This window comes from Triturus cristatus, chromosome 12 (assembly GCF_964204655.1).
Source record: "Triturus cristatus chromosome 12, aTriCri1.1, whole genome shotgun sequence".
Classification (NCBI taxonomy): Eukaryota; Metazoa; Chordata; class Amphibia; order Caudata; family Salamandridae; genus Triturus; species Triturus cristatus.
The window spans coordinates 575,916,879-575,929,389 of record NC_140595.1 but is presented as its reverse complement, the minus strand read 5'-3'; the positions used below and the strand labels follow the sequence as shown (position 1 = coordinate 575,929,389).

The 12,511-nt window shown below is 45.7% G+C and overlaps 1 protein-coding gene across 2 annotated transcripts in view; it reads left to right on the top strand.

Moving 5' to 3' along the window:
* The first annotated feature begins 8,190 nt into the window (after nucleotides 1–8,190).
* The window catches only part of ABCC12 (ATP binding cassette subfamily C member 12), a 907,115-nt gene continuing 902,794 nt past the window's right edge, over nucleotides 8,191–12,511 (top strand). Inside the window, exon 1 of one of the 2 annotated variants that reach the window (XM_085640128.1) lies at nucleotides 8,191–8,506. The gene's annotated coding sequence lies outside the window, so the exon portion shown is untranslated. The remainder of the gene's footprint in view (nucleotides 8,507–12,511) is intronic. The other variant, XM_085640130.1, reaches the window with a different exon arrangement.

Genomic DNA, 12,511 nt, shown 5'->3' with positions numbered 1-12,511 from the left:
CTGGTTTTATTCCGCATCGCAACACCGCGCTGAACCTGCGGCGCCTACATGGAGTTCTCGCAAAAGTCGACTGTATCCAGGAGCCCACCATTTTGGCGTCTTTGGACGCCACGATGGCGTTCGATACGCTGGAATGGTCGTATATTTGGGCAGCACTGGCCAAGTTTGGTTTTGGACCCGGATTCATTAAATGGGTGAAACTGTTGTATGTGGAGCCGCTGGCGCAGGTGGTGGTGAATGGTAGGGTGTCTGCCCCCTTTGTGCTCGGGAGGGGCACCCGCCAGGGTTGCCCCTTGTCCCCGCTTCTTTTTGCTCTTGCGCTGGAACCCCTGGCGGCATGGCTGAGGTGGGAACCCTCTATGGCGGGTATCCGGTGGACTCCGACGTTTGAGGACCGTGTGTCACTATACGCTGATGACATTTTGCTCTACCTCACCTCGCCGCGGAAATCATTGATGGTGATGTTCGATGTTTTGACCTCCTTCGGCCGCAATTCTGGGCTTGTTATTAATTGGGCTAAGTCCTGTGTATATGTGTTGGTTGGCGACCCCCCTCTTCTCCCTCGCGGCTGTCCGATTCAAATCTCTCAGGCTGGATTTAAATATTTAGGCATTCACGTCTGTGAGAAGTTGGCCTGGTATATGATGCTCACTAGTTAAAGTGATCACCTTGTACCATGCCAAGCAACCCTTATGGTGTGGTTGTAAGTCAACCTTTTCGGACTAGCTGCCCTAGTGGTAGCGTAGGCTAAGCAGTCTTTGAGGCTAAACTCGTGAAGCGTGTTAAGCCAGCTGTTTTACCAAATGCAACCCCCTTTTATACCAATGAAAGGACACCACACAGATATATATTCAAAATATATATGTATTTATTTCTCAAAGTAACCCCTAGTCTCTTTATGAGCCCAGGAGCACAAATCGTCAAACAAGATTATCACAGAATACACAGAAGTTGCACATTATATGGATAGGCCCTGGTGGCCACTCAAACCATATACTAAAATAGTGGTATAAGTACCACGAACAGAAAAGGAAAAAGGCCTAGGGCCTCTAGAATCGCTGGGCCTACAAGGAGCTAACGTCAGTTAGTGACCAGGAGGTCCACGGGTGGCGTGTGCAGAGCAAATAGTCACACGCGTGCTCCCATAGGTTTCAATGGGTGCGTAAAAAGTACAAAGTTACTGCAAAGGAGATCTTCCGGGTTGACTAGGAACTTAAGATTTGGAACACAGGCACTAGAGATGTATTACTACACATGGGCACCGGAGTACCAGCTTTACCTCACCCACAGGAAGCGGGTGCATAGGCCTCAAAGTGCGTCGGGTTTCTTCTATCTGTTCCGTGGGGCCGGTAGACAAAAGTGCTGCAGGCGGTCGGTCCGGGAGAGATGCAGTGGATCCAAGAGTGGATCGGAGATGTTGAAGACCTGTAAGCAGAGGGGACAGTGTTCACAGTCACTAGCCAGTGACCAGCGTGGCACCAGGTGGGTACCAGGCGATGTCGGGTGCAAACAGGTGATGAGGGGTAGCTTGTCTCCGCAGCCACGTGGTCCCTGAAGGTCGACGACGTCCAGGAGTCGGCTCACGAGCTGTCCCACGCAGGCTCTCGCTGTCGGCGGTGTCGGCGACTTGATCGAAGCAAACAAGCCTTGGCAAAAGCAATTGTAGGAGGATTCGGAAATCAGCTGTTGGTTCTGACCAGCAAGGTCAGAGGGATCGCTCCTTTGGAGGGGAGCAAGGGCCAGTCTGGAGCAACCAGACCAGCGGTGTTTGTCGTAGATTTCGTCGCCAAGATGGCCACTAGCCAGCGGGCCAGCAACCGGTTAGGCGCGTCGAGTGGCAAAATGCAGAAGGGCCCCACGCAGATCGTGGAGATGCTGGAGGGCTCACCTTTGGTGCAGATGCTGCTCGAGGGTTGGGCTTCTCAGGACCCAAAGCACAACTTGGAGGGAGCCTCGGTTGTTGCACTGGTCAGCTTGTCGTAGTCGTTTCAAGATGGCTGGCTCCACGTGTCTCGGTGCCTCCACGGGTCTCCTCTTTGCAGGGACTGTGGATCGGGCGGTGAGAGGTCTGGAGGTCCAGGTCTTGTCAGTCTCTGGGCTCGGGCTCCGGCGGGAGGCGGCGGCAAAGCAGACGTTGATTCGCTGGATGGTGCTTGCGTTAGCAAGGTGGTCACTCCCTGACCACAGGGGAGATTGGCTTCAGTCCTCTGTGCGGCAGAGCGTCGAAGTTCCCGTCTTCTTCTTAGTTTCAAGTTGATTCCAGGATGTCTAAAGTCTTAGGACACAGCTCCTACCTTTATTCGGATTCTAGGGGCCGGACTACCTGCTAGGTCCCTCCCTATGGGTGGGACCAGGAAGGGGGGTGGTTACACCCCCAATCCTTTGTCCAGCTCGCCCCAGGCCCGGGACTGGTGTGCCCCAGGACCGGTTTGAACTGGCATATGCACCGAGGCTCCTTGTGAGCCACAGGCATGTCTGGTTTCTTTCAAGCCCTACCTGACCAATACACAAAATCCTGTCTGGGGTGGTGCATGCACCTCCCCTGGCAGGAAACCCTTTGTCCACACCTCCCAAGCTGGAAGGACTCCCAGCAGCAGGAGGGCAGACTTGTGTCTGTGGTGGCAGCATCCATTTTGTGGAGCTGAGGCTATGTCTGATTTTACCCGGGTTTCAGGCACTGTACATGTCGTGTCCCTCTAGAAGGGTGGAATGCTAACCCCGTCGCCAGAATTGGCGAGGGGTTAGTATTCCAATTCGTATGACACCTTACTCGACATGTTTTGATAAAGCCAAACCAAAGATAGCATTTAACCGCGAGGTTCATAATGCACTTAAGAGTATATGGTATGACGATATCTGGAAACAGTAGAAGGAAGTTGTTCCGACCACTGCAGACAGGCTCAGCTCATGCCAGAGCACCATCTCACATGGAACCAAGCACTCTGCCTTCAGGATTGTTAAGGCCTGCCATAGGAGTGACTTATAGGTTACCAGGTGTCCCATTTAAGTTTAGGTATAGGTATACTACACCTAAGTAAGAGGTGATTACACCAACTTACCCCAGCTGAGTGATCAGCCAGTTGTGTCAGATTGTTAGGCCAAGCCTGGGGTGGCATAATACATGCTTCAGCCCCTGGCAGGCCTTGGATACACCAATGCCCTGGGTACCTAGTGTACACTGGTACAGGGGCTGACAGGGTGATCCAACCAATTGAGTATGTACCTAGGGTACATGGAGTCCATTTTACAGAGAGAGCAGATAGCCTGAGAGCCTGAATGGCAGGATCTCAGGCCAACTAAGTCGAAAAACCAGCTAGACACTAGGCAAAAATTTGGGGGTAACCATAGTCAGATATCCACCTTCCTACAACGTCTCCCTGAGTTCAGCGGATCGTTACTCTCTGAACCTGCTGCCGCCGCTTCAGCGGCTTCGGGCGGACGTAGTCCGGTGGCGGAGGCTTCCGTTATCGCCGCTGGGCAGGGCAGCCTTATTTAAAATGATGTCTCTGCCACGTTTTTTGTACGCCCTACAGAATACGCTGGACGTGGTGCCTGCACGATATTTTCGGGAGGTGGAAAGCCTGCAGCGACAGCTGGTGTGGGATGGGAGACCACGCATCGCTCTTGCTAAGCTGACCCTTCCATGGTACGATGGTGGCATAGCTCTTCCTGATATCAGACGGTATTACTGGGCGTCCCAGCTGGTGGCAGTGAACCATGGGACGTATGGCCCAGCTTTGAACCCCGCGTATGAGATGGATAAGCTACTGTTGCCGGGTGGGGATTTCAATCGAATGCTTTATTCCAAGAAGGAACGCGCTAAACTCACGGGCCCCACGAACAATGCTGTACGCGCATGGCATGGCGCCACTGCTGCTACGGGCTGGAAGGGTCGCCTGACTCGGGCGACTCCGCTGTATGCTTCTGAAGAGTTGGGCGGGCTGTGACGCACTAAGGGATTTGATAAGTGGGACACGATTGGTATTAGCCGCGTTGGGGATCTGTGGGCGAAGGGCGCTTTTAAAACGCTCGATGTCCTTCGGGCCGAATATAGCCTGAGCGATAGGGAATTCTTTCGTTACGCGCAGATCCGCCACGCCCTGCTTTCTGCCTTTCCGAACCCGGCTGATATCCCTGAGGCCTCCCCTTTGGAAGACCGTATACTTGATGGTTACTTGCCAGACAGCACCATTTCCCTGATCTATAAAAAAATGATTAATACTCGCGCTGACCTCCTCACCCGCCTGCGAGAAGTATGGGTCGCTGATGGCCTAGAACTGGATGACGAGGACTGGGTTGCGGCTGTAGCCTCGCCGAGAGAGGTGGCCATACCCGCTCGCCTCAGATTTGTGCAGTTAAAGATACTACACAGGGTCTATGTTACCGGTCCCCGCTTGCTTCGCTTGGGATATTCGAGTGATGGTTTATGTAGGCGTGGCTGTGGCCTGCTTGGTACTTTTCTGCATATTTTGTGGGAATGTCCAGTGGTTGTCCGGTTCTGGACTAGGGTGCATGCAGTGATGGAGGAGGTCACTGGTGTGGCCCTACTCCCGGAGGCGCGGCGCTGTGTGTTGAATTTGTGGGAACCGACTGATTGTGATGCGGCCCAGGAGCGCTGGGTGACTCTGGGTAATATGATAGCCAAAAGAGACATCGCGCAGCTGTGGGGCTCGGGTAGGTCTCCTACGGTGTCGAAGTGGAGAGAAAACATGGACTGGTGCATGTTCCAGGAGAAAACCGTGTATGTTGCTAGAGGCAAACCCAAAAAATGGAATAAGATGTGGGGTCCGTGGAATTCTTACCGTGGTGATATATGCACGCCCCCCCTGGTGATCGCCTCCGATGTAGCCCTGTCCCCTTAGCTCGGATATTCCTGTTCCTTCCTGGAATCGGTACATGTGTACTTCCCTGCCCCCCTCCCGCCTCGCCTAATACTAGCTTTTGCTTATAGTGCCGCTGAGAGGCGGCTGCCCCCCCCCCCCATGGGAGAGCAAGTCCCTGCTTATATAGTTTTCATGCCTGGTTTTAGTTTTGTTTTGTTGTTTTTTTCTCATAAAATGTTAATTCAAAACCTTTTTGTTGTATGGAGTTTAGTTGTGGGCCGATTAGCCGCCCCCCGTGCAGGTTGCTCATTTGCTCGCTGTATTGATTTTCCTTTTTGCACACTAGCGGCCGGCCTTGGAGGTTGTAGGCCCGTGACTGTACATAACTGCTGTGTCAAATAAAGGTTTAAAAAAAAAAAAATATGTCAATTGGATAAGCCTATTCTACCATGTTTAAAGGAGCGAGCACAAGCCCTTTAGCACTGGTTAGCAGTAATAAAGTGTGCAGAGTCCTAAAGTCAACAAAACCGGGCCAAGTCCACATGGCTCCTTAACTTTGGTCTTTGTTTTGGGTCAGCTGGAATTTAAAATCAGAAATACCCATCTCCGCCTGCACGTTGCTACTGAAAGCAGACAAGATGCAGGTGCTGCAGAAACTATCCTAGTGTCTGAAACCTACACTGGGACGAATTCAGCATATTTTGTTGGGGCCCAATTTCTCGGCAGGTTGGATGATGTCCGACCTCTGAAAAAGGAAGTAGATGCCGTGTACCTGTGTGTATACCCGACTTGTGCCATGCAACACAAACAAACTTGTGAACTTTTGAGCACTCATAACCTCATTTTTGACCCTCTCCCAGTGGAAATTTAGATATGCCCCTGATGGAGCGCAAAAACCTCGGTAACAGGGAAAGCAGAATCCGTACCGGTATCCTCTCTACGTCACAGACCCAACATCACACTAACTCATTCACACATGCAGTTATAGGTGGGGCCCATAGCACCAACTCTCACACTAACCATTCACCGGTCTGCATGCAGATGGAGGGATGAGCGGTTCAAGCGCTCGACATGTGGGGGAACACCTTATAACCTATAGGGAAAGAAAAGTTAATTTACAAAATATACATCAATCCCCCTTCCACCTACTGATCTCAATCCTGAACATCAAGGCACTCCTCCCACGTGGCCAATGGACCAAATAGTTGGATTGGTTGATGGTGATCTAGAACCAGCTAAAACACATTTCAAGATTTAGATCTCACCTTTCTTAATAAACCACAAACTCAATTCTTGTTAATCAATATCTGTTTATCTAAAATTTCTCAAAAATTAGGCTTGCATTGAAAAGTTTTTATCACATTTCGAGTAAATCACAGAACATCATATTTACCTAATTTGGCTATCTGAAGTCCTCTAAATCATTAGGTCTGCATACTCAGATCTGTCGTCATTCGTCTAATAGTTCAGAGTCTTTTGCTCAGCACGCTACAGTCTCAAAGAATCGGTAAAGACCAGAGACGTGCAAGCATCTGTCAGTGCCCATAGGATTATGAAAAGTTTGCAGTCATCAGGTAATTGGGCAGCATCCGGACCACTTGGGATTCAGGAACGCAGCAGTCACCCTAAGTAGTAGAGTTCGCGTAGCGTCACCGTCATCGTCGTTGTCATCAAAAGAGCAATTGCCAGTCAGTAGTTAACCGTCGGTCAGTAGGTAGGTCCCTCTCTATTCTACCATGTACTTTATAATAAAATCACAGTAAAAAAGTTACATTTCTATAATTTTATACGGTCGTGATTGGTTGGTTGAGATCGTCCGATAGGGTTTAGCACAGTTTGAGGGTTGAGGTCACGAGTTCAGTCCGTACTGCTTTTTTGTGAATGTTCATTGTCTTGCCACTTGGCTGTCGTCCCACCGTGGCCTTGCCTTGGTACAGTGGGATATGGGTCACGAAGAGGCCGTAGGCGTCTTTGTCACTCATGCGCGGTTAGCTCTGCGCCTCGTGGGACAGTGGCCACTTCGTCGTGTCGCATCGGCGGCCAATTTGGGATTTAGGCCCAAACGCCAACTTAAGCGAAACAAACACAAAAGAGTCATTAATGCATAGAAATAATAAATCTAATGTTAACCCCTTACTAATCCCTCTATGTGATTGTATTTATCTAGCGTATAGCAACATTTAAAGCATTTTATATTCACCCTTTTGGTCCTCCTCTTGGGCAACATTACAAAGACATCACAAAGCCATGTATATCATGCAGTATTCTATTTATTGCATATACTACTGTTAGTATGCGTACGGTTTTTAGTCATAAAGGTTATTTAGCCATGCATTATGCAATCCCACGTGTAATTTGGATATTAGTAGTGTTGGTTTAGTATTCATGCAAATTCATTTAATAATAATATAATTAGTAGATTATTCAATTACTATTTTCATGCAGAATGGGGGAGGTATTCAAAATGTTGTACTACCCGCTCCATCACCCCTGAAAAGAGAAAGAGTAAAATCCTACTTTACTGTGAGAAGGGGAAAATAGCACCTTAATACCTTGTGGAGATGTAGTGGAGGGGATTTCTCCACTGGAATATTTTTTCCCTCATGGAGGGAAAAAACATAACAATGTGCAATTGCACATAGGGATCTGGCTTTCCCCCCATATATAAATTAATGTAAATGCCAGTTTCAAGCTGATGGACGTCCTTTGCCAATACAGTGCCAAATCTGCTCAGCCCGGAGAGACACAAAGCAGCAAGTTCAATACATGAAACCAGTAGTGTCCAATTTAGGTCCACATATATCATACATATATCATATTTTCGAGATTACCACAGTGTTTTCCAAATAGATTCATTCCGTGTAAACGATTTTCTGGCTATCCCTAAAATCTAGCATGGATCTGGGCCTCCATTATTTACTAGAATGGACACCACAGCTTTTCACTCTTTAAACACACCCCATACACCTCTTTACACTTGGGGCTACGTTGTTTGTAACACTCATGCATTGTTTATCTTTGAGGGCATTCTGGAACACGGAGTGTGATGACGACTGTGGAATGAATGACGTAGGAGTGTGAGGAGAAGCAGTTGAAGGGGACAGCTGATGGGCAAGCAAAACTGTAGCAAGTCCTGGCGTAGGCCTGAAGTTTCAAATTAATTAAACGTCTCAGTCCTTAGTTTCAAATTAATTAAACGTCTCAGTCCTTCCATGTGCAGCGCTGCCTCAACCTTCATGTTTTTTTTCGTCAAAGCCACCTAACAATCTTTTTTTACTGTTTTAGCCTCGCATCGTTAATAGTGATAATTCTTACTTTTTATCTTTTTATCTGCCTGGGGTAATTGAAGGTGTTTGACTTCGACGACAGTTAGACATTTAAAACGTCTGTCTGCAGATATGTTTTTTTGCAGCAGCCGAAGGACTGACAGGTCAAAGTTCTTTAGGCGACGCAGGGCTGTAAACATAAAACATATGTTCTGAAACCACTTCAATTAGATTGTCGGAGTCAAAGCGAAGCAGAGGACATTTCCAGACCTTTGAAAATCACACGAAAGCCAACGCTTCGAGGTTTTGGATACAGGATTCGTGGAAGGAGGCCGTACAGGGACACAAAATCACCGCTCCGCTCCACCGAAGACGCCTCGATTTCAAGAAGGAAGGCCCGCTCACTCAGTTCATACGGTACTGTACACTCTGATTCATTCTGCTCGTAGTTGTTATACAACGGGACGTGCTGTTCCTTTAAACAACTGTATCTGCCAATTACACGACTATACTATAGTTTTAGCTAAAAGGAGTTGAACAAACATATCGCAAAATAATATATTGTACGATATAGACTATACTTTCGAAATCTGTAGCCTTTTTTAAAAATGATTTTAGGCTTTGTTAATATATGATTTCTATTCGTGGTTTGATCAAACCATGTTATAGTATCTTAACTGTAGACATATTTTGGAATATTGTACACTGTTTAGTCTTTACCCAACCCTCAACGAGATCACCTTTTACCCGTTTATTTTACTATTGAAGAGTTTTTTCAAAACCAGAGTAAGGTTTTTTTCAATCTTTGTCACATAAAAGAGTCTCTCATTCATTTTAATGTATTATCGTGGGTCTCTTGCAATTTGTTAGATTATCGTGACAATAATTGTCTCTGAAGCTATTGTATTCTGATATAACTTGAAAAATGTCATCTATTGTATGTGTTTGCCTACATGTTTGATAACTCATGCAACCACAATAAACTAATTACAGAAACTCAAAACAATATTTCAGTTTTCAAAGTCAGATTCTGCTCAGCTTTTTCCAATCTGTGTCAATGTTGGGTACATTGTTGTGGGAAAGAGCTTTTGCAACCCTAGCATGGCTGTGCTGCCTGGTTGTGTGCTGGTGTAGTAGACTCTTGGAAGACTAGCGAAGTTTGCTTCTCCAGCACTTTGAACATACCACCGCCATCTTTTGGTAGATGTGACTGGCAAGGCGACTAGGACTGGATTGTCAGCTCAACCAATAGTAAAGTCCAGTTGGAAATTACTAATAAATATAGAAAAAACTGGACCACATTATCTGTGAATTATCAATGTAAATATTAATTGTGGATATTTGAAAAAACGGACTAAAATATATACTCACTGGATCGATAAGCTCAGGGATTAATGACCTCATCTAGAGCTCCTCTGGCCAGGGCACAATTTAATGACCATCCTTTAGGTGCTTGACCAATCACTTGCATGTATAATGCCTTGTCTAGTCTCTGGCTAGACCCCCCCCCCCCCCCAGCACGTTTTATGCAATTTCAGGTGAAGAGATGTTTAGGGTAATTGAAACCAGACTCGAAATCCATTAGATCATGGTATTGTTCAATGCTACCGCAAGTTGGTTTGCATAAAATAGAAACAAAAATTCATGTATGAGGAAGGATCTATTTTTACATTGGAATCAATTTGACATCATGTGGAATTTAGGAAGGCAAAAGCAACAAGACATATACAGTCCGCACTAAGCAACTGAAAACAATTAAACGTATCTCAGTTATATAGTGAAAGCCAACAGCCCTTGAGAAATGCTACGAGCTTGTAGGTTTATCAATTTGCCTAAACCAAGACCTCCCCCAGATCATCTTAAAACATCAGGGGGGGGCTCTTAATCGTGAAATTATCTTTTCAAATAAACGTAAGTTAAGAATTACTTAAATAAATGTCGTACTAGAGGGGAGACTGTTGTCTATCCATTTTCTGGCCATTGCTATTCTTGCCACAGAGACATCAGAGTGTAAGAAACTAGATGTACATTGTCATTAACAGTCTTCCGCCTTGTTAGCGGAAGTTATTGAATCCGTTCCCTTGGTGTGTGACCGCCCACCAGATTTAGAGATGCCCGGTGGCTGTCATGGATCTCTCTGTTTTCAGTGCAGCCTCTGCTGAGGCAGCTCCATTGCTATCACCGATGCTTTGTTGAGTGGACACCATGTGTGATGCTCAATAACATTCTCACAAAGCAGGAGTTTCATATTATTACTGAAATGAAGGAAATCATTGACCAGGGAGCTTTCTCCTTGTTTGTGGAGCTCAATCCTGCTGTTTCCTCTTCAGAACCAACAGACTTTCCCTGTTAGTCCCGAATAGGAAAATTCTACGTCAGAAGGACCCAAATAAATAGAGCAGATCATCTGACATACCCATGGCACTGTGTTGGTCGGTCTGACAGTTAAAGGGTTCTGACTGTGGAGCCATTTGAGGCTTCACCTGCAGCAACCAGGTACATTTTGGCAACTTCCCTACATCAGCCATACTCTAAATACTGGGCTTAGACTCTTGTGGCCGCCCCAGCACAATTAGAAAGGGATCAGAATGATCTTCCAAACTACTGTTTTTGAACTTTTACTAAAATGTGGTTCCAATAGGGACACATGTTTGGGCAGAATTGAAAAATAGGAACATTGCTAATAAATTGCTAAATCTAGAGCATCCCTGCAGAGGCAATCAAGTTGTCTGCCACTTTGAAATCATTTTTCTGGTGAGCTAAACCCAACAATGGGGCAATAGTGCTGCAGCTCTGCAGTTCATAAGTTCATAATGTGTACCATAAATAATCATGTAAAGATTCGACAGAGATTTTGAGAATGCATCTGAGAGGATTTGAAATGAAATGTATTTAGTCTACTTGACTGCCTAATCTTCTATCCTGCCTTCTGTACTGTGAAGGAAGAGGTGTAGTAAGCGTCTTCCAGTAGACAACCACATACAATATCAAGGAATTACATAAAATACACACTTACTACAAGAGGTTACAGAAAAATCATATCTTGTTTGATCTAAATCTTAGGAACATCTAGTGTGGTCACTGGTTTTCTCCAGACCATTTCGCCCCTCTCTACTTGACTTGGTAAAATAATCTCTGCACCGGTGTCTTTCATACCTGATGAGATCTAGTGATACTGGACAGCAATCTTCTAAGACTTTGTATTTCACATGTTTGAGGTGACAAAAGGCATTAACATTTGTAGGCAGATGCACATGGTGATTTGCACGTAGATGTATGGTCACAAATGTGGGAATAGGTGCCGCACCTGAAAAAGGAGCATCACATACAAATACTTTTTATACTTTAAAAGAATTATCCAGATCCATTCATCATAACCGTTCAAGGCTCACTGAAAGGGCTATTGAATGGTATTGAGACCAATTTAAATTATAATAATTATTTGAAAACAATAGTAACATCAGGCAGAGTATAATACAATATCTTTCTTTGTTCTTTTACCTACTCCTAGTTTCTAAATCTTGGCTGCTAATATTACATTATCCACATTACACAGTGAATTATTACAAATGACCAATCTGTGTCTTTTTATAATACCTCGTATCCACAGACCTCGCCAGTCATAACCTTCTTTATTGCCCGTCAAGCTAAATTAGTAAATTAGGGCCTCTATCACCTATCTTCCCTGATGTGACTAATTAGTGAGCAGGTCGATCTCCCATGTGAACAAGTCATTACTATGCAGATAATTGTGCCAGGATTATTTTTTCCATTCACATAACAGAAGGTCAGACTGTTTTTTAAATTAAAGGCACAGGGGAAATAAGTGATTTGCCAAGAATTACAGGATGTTAAATGGATGCTGGGACTTGAAGCTGGTTCTGAAGTTCCAAAGTCAGCAGCTCTAGCCACACCTCACTAGACAAAAACTCACTTGTGTTTTTGAGATTTGCACTAATTACTTCCAGTCCAGGGAATGAACCTTCACACATGAGATAAAGTACCCACTGACCTACGTTATAAGGATACTGCAAGTCACTGAGGAGTTCAATGACCATGTAAAAGAGTTCCTTTATAAGGTTATGGAACTTCTAGATGGCGTGCAATATACTTATCATTTATGAGAAAAGGTACTTTATTACTTATAATACATTGTCACACTATCACCTTTCTTACAAACCACTTAAATCCTTGATGTGTAGCACTTTCATATGAATGAAAGCGCATGTTTGCAAATATCCGAATTACTTTAATACAAGTCAATTTTTTAAAGAAAAGGTGCAGTAGCTAAGAGGGCCTGGCCTGCTCTCTCCCCAGCAGCTCCGCTCTACGTGCCTGCCACTGAGCCCTCCAGCTCCTCCTGCGAGGTGTTCTCGGCCGCTGTAGGCCCGTGTATCACCAGTCACTTCCTCCTGCCTTCTT